Source organism: Taudactylus pleione, unplaced genomic scaffold, assembly GCF_031769625.1.
Source record: "Taudactylus pleione unplaced genomic scaffold, aTauple2 ptg000005l, whole genome shotgun sequence".
Classification (NCBI taxonomy): domain Eukaryota; kingdom Metazoa; phylum Chordata; class Amphibia; order Anura; family Myobatrachidae; genus Taudactylus; species Taudactylus pleione.
Window position 1 is genome coordinate 6,128,362 of NW_028284408.1, and position 9,375 is coordinate 6,137,736.

Genomic DNA, 9,375 nt, shown 5'->3' on the forward strand with positions numbered 1-9,375 from the left:
TTTTGCAATATACATATATAAACAGAATTTGAATTGCCCCTTAAGCAACAGGTATGCTAAGTAAAATAAAAAATGTTCCCATGTGAATAATACGTAAATCAGCAAGTGAATATAAAGTGTCTTTTACAATCACAATAAATTAATAATGTGCAATAAATAACTTATCAGATAAACAATAAATAATGTTATATAAAATGAATAAGAAGTGCCTGTGCGTTATCAATATATATATATATATATATATATATATATATATATATATATGTAAACAATTAACGTTCTGTGAAAAAGATAATATAGTCCTGTAAACTTAAGTCACTAGGAACAAAAAGTGCCAATGCAATGGAATAAATATAAAAGAAGATTTATTTACTAAAACAAAGAATAAAAATGCCCATAGTTAGGCAAAGTTCCTAACCAACATATGAATCATCATAAAAGTAAAACAAGGTACAGTATAAATAGTTAAAAGAAGAATGAGCAAGTTTTAAATAATAGCAGCTTATCTGAGTGTATGGAAAAGTTAGTTTTCTTCAAAGTTCATGAGGCAAGTAATAGTCACTCCCAACGCATTTCGTCCTATGACTTCATCAACGGGATAGTGTATAGATGCAATGGTCAGGTATTTATAACCCATTAGGAGTTCGACCAGGGTCAGGAGTCCGCATCACTTCCTGTATATAAGAGCGCACCTATAAATAATAGGCTATAGCCTTTTATCAGTTCTTTCAGCTTATATTTGATATATTGCAGTAATTCTTCAAATATTATACCTGTGAATTGTTTTAAAACCTTTTTAAAATATTGATATTAGGGCTATTTGCGCCCTTCTTAGCATTACTTCCGCCCTCACTGTGGTGCGTCATATCCAGCGTTTCATGTCCATGTGGGTCCAGGGTGCATGGGGACTGTATCCACATCACCTCCGTAATCCATGGTGGTGTGTGTCACCTCCGTTTCTATGCACGTGTTCCGTCGTGACTTCCGACTGCATACAGGCATCCCAGCTGGCTGCGTTGTGGGGTGTCACTTCCGCCCTTAAGTTGCGTGTTCCTGTGTTGTTGTTCTGCCCTTCTACTGCTTCTTCCACATCATGTGGTTTATTACAGCAAAACTTTCTGCCCTTCTCCTGTACATGGTGGGAATTATTTCTGCCCACACTTATAAGGGGCTAATATTCAATAATTCTTCAGTTTAGTCTAGACTTCAAAAATAAAAGGACAATATTCGAATATGGTCCTAACATAGGTATTTAGATAAAATGATCCCCTTATTAATCATTTATGTTGTTTGTCAGAAAAAACGTTAGCTTCCAAATTGGCATGCATCACAATATGAATAATAAATTAAATATCTTAGACCAACCATATATTATTTATAAACATATATTAAATTGTGGACTATGGTTAGTACATCTAGTTCATACTACATAAGTACACATATTCAGATTTGGTCAAATGTGCAGAGCTATAAAAATATTAAAAAATATAAAAAATATAAAATATAAAATATAGATGACTGAACTAGTAATGTACAATAAAATGTAAAATATTTGGTCTCTAAAAAGACTTCCCACTGCAAGTTTCTTGTTATGTCCTTGTTAGTTCTTGTGGAATGTAAAGGGTTCTTATAGTTCTTAATCTTTCTGGAGTAGCATCACTGGGATTTATAAGTTCTTATGTTTCTTAGTGGTCTTCATGTGGGAGCATCACTGGGGTTTCCTTATTCTTTCTCCTTTATATTTTTAAATGTTCAGGAAATTGTCATATTTACAACACCTGGGATTCCCAGGATGTCCCCAATCATGGTACTAGTCAGGCAAAACCATATTGAGTCCTCGGTCTTGTAACTGATGTTTCAATAGGAAGGTATGGATGTAAACCGTATCTTGTCCTCCCTTCAAGATACACTTGTATGTGCGTTCTGTGTGTGTGTTATGGTTCCCTTCTTAGGCAGTGACTTGATTTCATTTCCATTACCAGGATGAATTTGCAGCACCAGGTATTCCCAAGGGGTTGCCATCCTTGGTACTAACCTGGTCCAATCATGCTTTGCTTCCAAGATCAAACGAGATTGGGCTCACACATGATGGAATGGCAGCAAATAAATTCATTCAACATGAACTCAATCATGCCAGATTTTCTACTAAACCTGGTCTTCCCCCAAAAGAGATAATTCTTATGGGTACTTGTCAGGCCCTTCCACATGATAAGGAGGTATATTAGTAGATAGGAGTTGAGCACATCACAGAAATGGGGCTATTTCATAATAGTCATTAAAACCTTTAGGTGTTAATGTATCCAGTTCAAATATCCAGAACATTTCCCTTCTTGATAATAAGTTGCCCAGGTCTCCTCCTCTTTCTCCCAAGGTTACATGTTCAATTGCTTTATACGAGATATCCTCCGGATTAGAGTTATGTTCTGTCAGAAAATGCTTGGATACAGCATGTCCCTCTACTTTATTTTTGATATTCCGAATATGCTCTTGTAATCTTAGTTTAAATGGTTGCTTGGTTTTTCCAATGTATTTGAGTCCACAAGTACATTCCAGCAGATAAATGAATGATGTAGGATTGCAATTCAGAAAACTTTTTATGGTATACTCTTTGGATGCATCTGAATTCGTAAAGGTTTTCCTTTTGGGGTGGAGGAACTTACAAATATTACAATGTCCGCACTTATAACTTCCATTGCATTTCAAAGTATTCATAGTACGTTGTTCTTTTTCCTTTAGCATTCTTGGTGCTAGTAGATCTTTTAAGTTCTGAGATTTTCTGAAGATAATTTGTGGTTTCGGTGGAAGGATCTTCTTCAGAACTGGGTCCATAAGCAAGATACTCCAATGTTTATTAAAATACTTTTTAATGACTTTCTCATGACCATTATATGTAGTGATAAAAGGTACTAACTTGTTCTCCTGTTGTTTCTCCATCTTATATTGCAGTAGCTTAATTCTTTACAGGTGTTGTGTTTTCTGCATTGCTGTCACTATTGTTGTCTCTGGATATTGTTTCTCTCTAAATCTATTAGCACACTCTTCCATTTGTTCTTTGCAGATTGTGGCATCACTGCAGTTGCATTTAATCCTATTGAACTGGGAGTAAGGGATGTTTTTCTTCCATTTATCCAGAAGACAGCTTTTGTAATGCAAGTAGCTGTTGGCATCCACTCCTTTTATGAAATTCTTTGTACAAATCTTATCACCTGTTGCTGTAAGAATCAGATCTAAAAACTCTATATTAGAGTCATTAAAATTGGACGTGAACTTCAAATTAATATTGTTATTTAACTATGTGATAAAAAATGATTAAAAACTTCTTCTGGTCCTTCCCAAATCATTAAAATATTGTCGATGTACCTTTTATATAAAATCATATGGTCCTTGAATGGGTTATTGTTATATACATAGTCTTTTTCCCAACATCCCATGAACAAATTAGCAAAGCTAGGGGCAAAAGTCGTGCCCATCGCAGTTCCGCATATTTGGCAATAAAATTGACTTAAAAATTGAAATAATTATGGGTGAGTATAAAAGACATAAGATCACATAAAAATTCTTTGTGAGGAACTTCAATCTCTGCATCCATCTCTAAGAACATTCAAGAGCGTTAATACCTTTAGAGTATTCTATACATGTATACAATGATTGGACATCAATGGTTATCCAATTATAAGTCTGTTTCCAGTGTATAACTTCTCTTTGTTGTAATACACTCGTAGTGTCCTTGAGATAGGATTCCAATTTTGTAACATATTTTTGTAGAAAAATGTCTACATATTTGGAGAGATTGGAGGTAAGTGATTCAATGCCTGCTATAATAGGCCTACCTGGGGGTTCCGTAAGTGATTTATGAATCTTGGGTAAAAAGTAGAAAATCGGGGTCGTGGGGTTTGATTTCATTAAAAATTGGAATTTTTCTTTTGTTAAAATATTTCTTTGTAGACCATAAATTAATATGGTTCTCAATTCTTCTATATAGTCTTCGGCTGGGTCTTTGATAATTTTTCATAAGAAATTCTATCATCAAGAAGTCTGTGTGCTTCCTTGAGATAATATGCATGGTCCATGATAACCAACCCCCCCTTTGTCAGCTGGTTTTATAACTACCTCCTTGTTCTTTCTTAAGTTTTTAAGGGCTTCCTTTTCTCTGATACATAGATTTTGTTTTTTTATGTTAGCATGATTCACCTCTTTGCTGAAAAGATCCTTTTTTATCATTTCATAGAAAATATTCACATGGTTCCCTTTTAATTGTAATGGACAGTACGTAGATTGTCCTTTCAAACCAGATTTTGAGGTAGAGGCAACGTAGTTTTTTAGAGGTGCTGATTCCTTCTTTAAAAAATGTCATTTAAGTGTCAGGTTTCTCACAAATTTATTTAAGTCAATAAATATCTCAAATTTGTTCAGTCTTTTCGTTGGGGCAAAGTTTAGTCCCTTGCTCAGTAATATTATTTCGGAGTTACTTAATGTGTGTTGGGATATATTGAATATACCTTTGGTCCTTGGATCTATTGTAGTTTTCTCCTTTTTAGGTTTCTTCCTCCTGCCACCCCATTTTCCTCTTCGTCTCTGTATCTCCTTTTTAGTGGAGACGCTGTACTTATAGTTTCTCTGAACATCGGATTTCTGTGGTTGGTGTGGTCTTGTACTGGGGATAAAAAAAGTTTGTTATCACTGTTAGAGTCTAGATGCTGTAGTGTAGCAAATCTATTCTTAAACTTGATTGCTGTAGGGCCGGTGTGTGTATAATGATCTTTATTTTTTCAGTAGCTGAATCTCCTGTCTCAGTTTCATATCTATTGGTAGTCTTCTCTTATTTCTGGAACCTACTCCAATTTTTCACCTTATTAAATTTATAATCTTTCTTGTCTCTGATAAATTTCTTTTCTTTGCTCTTCATGACAGATTCTTCCACTTTTTCAATCTTTCTCAGTAGTACTTTTTCATTTTCTCTAAATTCCTCACTCTCTTTGAATTCTTCCATCTGGGGTTCCATTTTAATAATTTCTTTCTCCAGATTTGAAAGTACTGCCTTCTTTTCTTCTATTATTAGTTTAATTATTTCAATTGAACATTCATGTAGAATGTCGTCTCATTTCCTTAAGAAGTCTGAGTTATCAAGACCAACGGTGGGATTCTTAATAAGTCTCAATCCTCTAGGGATCCTATTGACAGAGATATAGTGTTCAAGACCCCTTATGTCCCACCATGTAAGCAAAAAGAACTGATAAAAGGCTATAGCCTATTATTTATAGGTGCGCTCTTATATACAGGAAGTGATGCAGACTCCTGACCCTGGTTGAACTCCTAATGGGGTATAAATACCTGACCATTACATCTATACACTATCCCCTTGATGAAGTCATAGGACGAAACGCGTTGGCAGTGACTGTTACTTGCCTCATGAACTATTGAAGAAAACTAACTTTTCCATACACTCAGATAAGCTGCTATTATTTACAACTTGCTCATTCCTCTTTTATCTATTTATACTGTACCTTGTTTTACTTTTATGATGATTCATATGTTGGTTAGGAACTTTGCCTAACTATGGACATTTTTATTCTTTGTTTTAGTAAATAAATCTTCTTTTATATTTATTACATTGCATTGGCACTTTTTGTTCCTAGTGACTTAAGTTTACAGGACTATATTATCTTTTTCACAGAACGTTAATTGTTTACATATTTATAAATATTAATATATATATATTGATAACGCACAGGCACTTCTTATTCATTTTATATAACACTATTTTATTGTTTATCTGATAAGTTATTTATTGCAAGTTGTTAATTTATTGTGATTGCACAAGACACTTTATATTCACTTGCTAATTTCACATGGGAAAAATATTTTTTTTATTTAGCATACCTGTTGCTTAAGGGTCAATTCAAATTCTGTTTATTTGTTTTCTAAATACTTGCACTAGTATTTTCCTATTTACCCAGAGCTGACGCCTAATATATATACAGGCTGAGGCACTATCTACTTTCAAATTGTCCATTTTCGCATAATAAAATTACAAATATTGGCGCTGTACCAATCTATTTTTCTATATATATATATATATATATATATATATATTATATATATATATATATATATATATATATATAATATACCTTAATCTGGCCCTGTGGCATGCCCTCTATCATTCTCGGCGCCTGGAGCTTGCGCTCCACCGCCGCCCTCCCTACGCCCCTGCCCACATAACCCTCTGCTTTATCCATCCCTATACCTCCCCTCTTGTCTCCTCCACTTGCTGTTCCCCCTTTTTTCTCTCATCAGTCTGCTTTCCAACCCCCTGCTTCTTTACCCCACCTTTCCTGTTCCTCCACTCTCAACCACCTCCCTCCCTCCAAGGCCTTGCTACCCCACCACTATGCCAACCTGGTTCTGCCTGTCACCTCCAGGGCTGCCAAGAGAAATTCTGGGCCCAGGTACTGCAACATCCTGTAGGACCACAGCATGTTGGGGATGGCTGCACCCATTTGTGGGTGGGTCTAGCATGTGAGATGCACCCACTCACTGGAACATGGCATAGCACCCAGCAGCTGGGATTAAAGTATTCACTACTGTATTAGAATGGCAGGACAGTCCCATAATATATCTATTTTTTATCAGGATGTATTTAGATACTAAAATGTAACACAATAATTAAAGGGCTACAACTTTATTTTGTACATCTCTCATGTAAATAACACATAAACAAATTATATATTTTCTGTCATAGAGATAGATGTAAGAAGGACTTAATTTTGACATAAAATCAGGTCATCTTAAACACACACATTCCATAGCACATATCCTAACCTGCTGCTCCCTGCTCCTTCGTCACTATTTATCTCATCTGTGTTACCCCTGTCTGTCTGCCCTTCCCCTTTAGCATGTAAGCTCTCATGAGCAGGGCCCTCATCCCTCATGTGCTTCTCCTCCCCCTACTAATAGTATCATTTACTCCTAACTCCCCACAACGGCACCTAACACCTGGTTGCTCATGTCCTGCTGCTTGTGTTTTGAAGCTATGTTTATAAACCATGTCCTTGTCCTACATTGTTTTGTATTACTATTTACTGTTTTTCTTTTGTGCTCATTTATGTACTGTGTAAGGTGCTGTGGAACCATTGTGGCACCATATAAATAAAGGATAATAATAATAATAATAATAATAATAATAATAATAATAATAATAATAATAATAATAATAATGTTACTATACATCATCCTGAGATGGTGTACAGTCCTCAATAATCTTTATAAGCTGCCATTTACATGGCTTCCTCTACAGCAGAGGGATCTACTCAGATCCATCATTGCTGTATCTGCATCTGGGAGTTGAAAGCTCTGGCTCCTTCCCTTGTAAGCCTGCATGGAGTTCCTTATCCTGTACTGGTTCCACGGTGCCCCCTGCAGGTAGGAATGATATGTGAGAGGATGCGAGGTAAGAGAGGACACAGAGAACACTGGGGAGAGGATGTGGGTTGAGGGCATAGCAGCAATAATGAGATGATGTGGGGGTGGGGGGTTTACACACTGCAGTAGAGTTAGCGGGAGAGAACAGATGGTGTTGGCGGCAGGGTGGGGGAAGAAACTGTGGAGTGGGCACAGACACCACCCGGGAAACACATAGGGACATGAATTGGTTGTCATGGGTAACATCTCCATTTCTAAAACCTGCGTTTTAGTAAATATACCCTATGAACCTGATTCAGAGTTATACACAATTTAATCTGCATATAGATCTTACGATCTTTATCAAATTGCAGATGCTTCAGGGATTTCATATGCAACTTGCAGGTCATTGAAAGTGATAAGGATCTCAGTTGTCTCTACACTGAGTGGGTGTAACCAAGCAGCAATGGGACATTCATACAAAGAATAATTTTGTTGCCGTGTTGTAGGCATGTTAATGGAATTGTGGGATATTTATAGGTGAGCATATACAGAGATTTGTCTTATTCAGTCTGATCTTTTACACTAAGGAAATGCATGCTGATGGTGATGATGAGGACTTCTTTCACCAGCAGATGGACGGGGAATTACATTCTTGTAGATGTGAATAAAGGGAAATACATTTTTACATTCAAGTGATGTGCTTCTATGATTCTTCAGTTTTCCACCAATTGTTGTACAATACATGTAAAAAATACTAAAACACAAATAGTGTAATCATATCAATATTGACATACCCTTGTGCTAGATTAAATAAGTGTGTTTCTTCAACCATAAGAGAATGGCAATAGATTTTTCCTTTCCACCAATGCTTTGAAACTTCACTAGATAGTCTTACTAGATTGAACATTCATGTAGGCATTTCACAATGTTGTTCTATCTTCTTTTTCTTTATGTAAATTTGCATACTCCAGATTTCCAAATGTAGTGTATCATGTAAGAAGTAAAATGACCAATAGTGAAGTACTATATTGTATAATAGAAAACCAATTTAATATGCACTTACAATAAAAAATATAAAAAATCATCATCACCACACACAATAATCCCTGTACCAGTCAGAGATGTAAAGTCATGCAAATCACATTAGCTCACATGATTTAATCTCCAGCTTTTAAAAACACTATTGAAAATATGTCAGCAGGAGTAAGGGAGCAGCATTATACCACCACCTGATTGACTCAACCTGGAAACAGTCTTTCACCTGGCACTTGGATCCTTGGAATTCTGTAGGCTAATGTGATGTGCTTGACTTTTCAGACTTTACTTATACCCGTATCTGCTTCAAATAAATCTTAATTTTTTTTTTTTAAATTGCTATACATTTTTCTATATTTTCTGGACATTATGTATTCAAAGTCATTGTTGACTGGGTTTCATAAAATGGCTCATTTTGTTCCATTAACCAAGCTTTCTTTAGATAATCATGGGGATTTCCTCTTGTATTGCATGATTTAAGGCTCCCCAGACTGCAATTTTAGTTTGCATTTGACAGGGATTATATTCTACATCATAGGCCAACACTTTATGAATTGTCTACCCTCCAAGATTCCAGAATTAGATCTACATCTAATTATATTTTAGGCCCATCTGTAGGATGGTTCAAACAACTTTATTATAGGCTTTGTTTTTGCTAAAAATATTGCAGGGCTTGCTATTTTGAAGTAGGTGTAGAGTGTGGTAGCCCCTGAATAAGTTTTCCTAAACATTGTAAGATAATCAGTGATGGACAAATATCCATCCTATGGAAACTTTAGTTTATAAATTAACCAAGGATATACTTATTATTAAGGCTACTGGAAACCTTTATAGTCTTGACCAGATGAGAGATACTGGATTCCTGCAAAGTACCTTTGTGCTGAAAGATTTATGAGGTCTTTAGCAAGAAATTTCCTGATAACCAGAAAATCCCAC

General features: G+C 35.6%; 1 pseudogene; it reads right to left on the reverse strand.

The window, feature by feature from the left end:
• Positions 1 to 1,986: 1,986 nt before the first annotated feature.
• Positions 1,987 to 2,105, reverse strand: LOC148543187 (5S ribosomal RNA; annotated as a pseudogene).
• Positions 2,106 to 9,375: the final 7,270 nt, after the last annotated feature.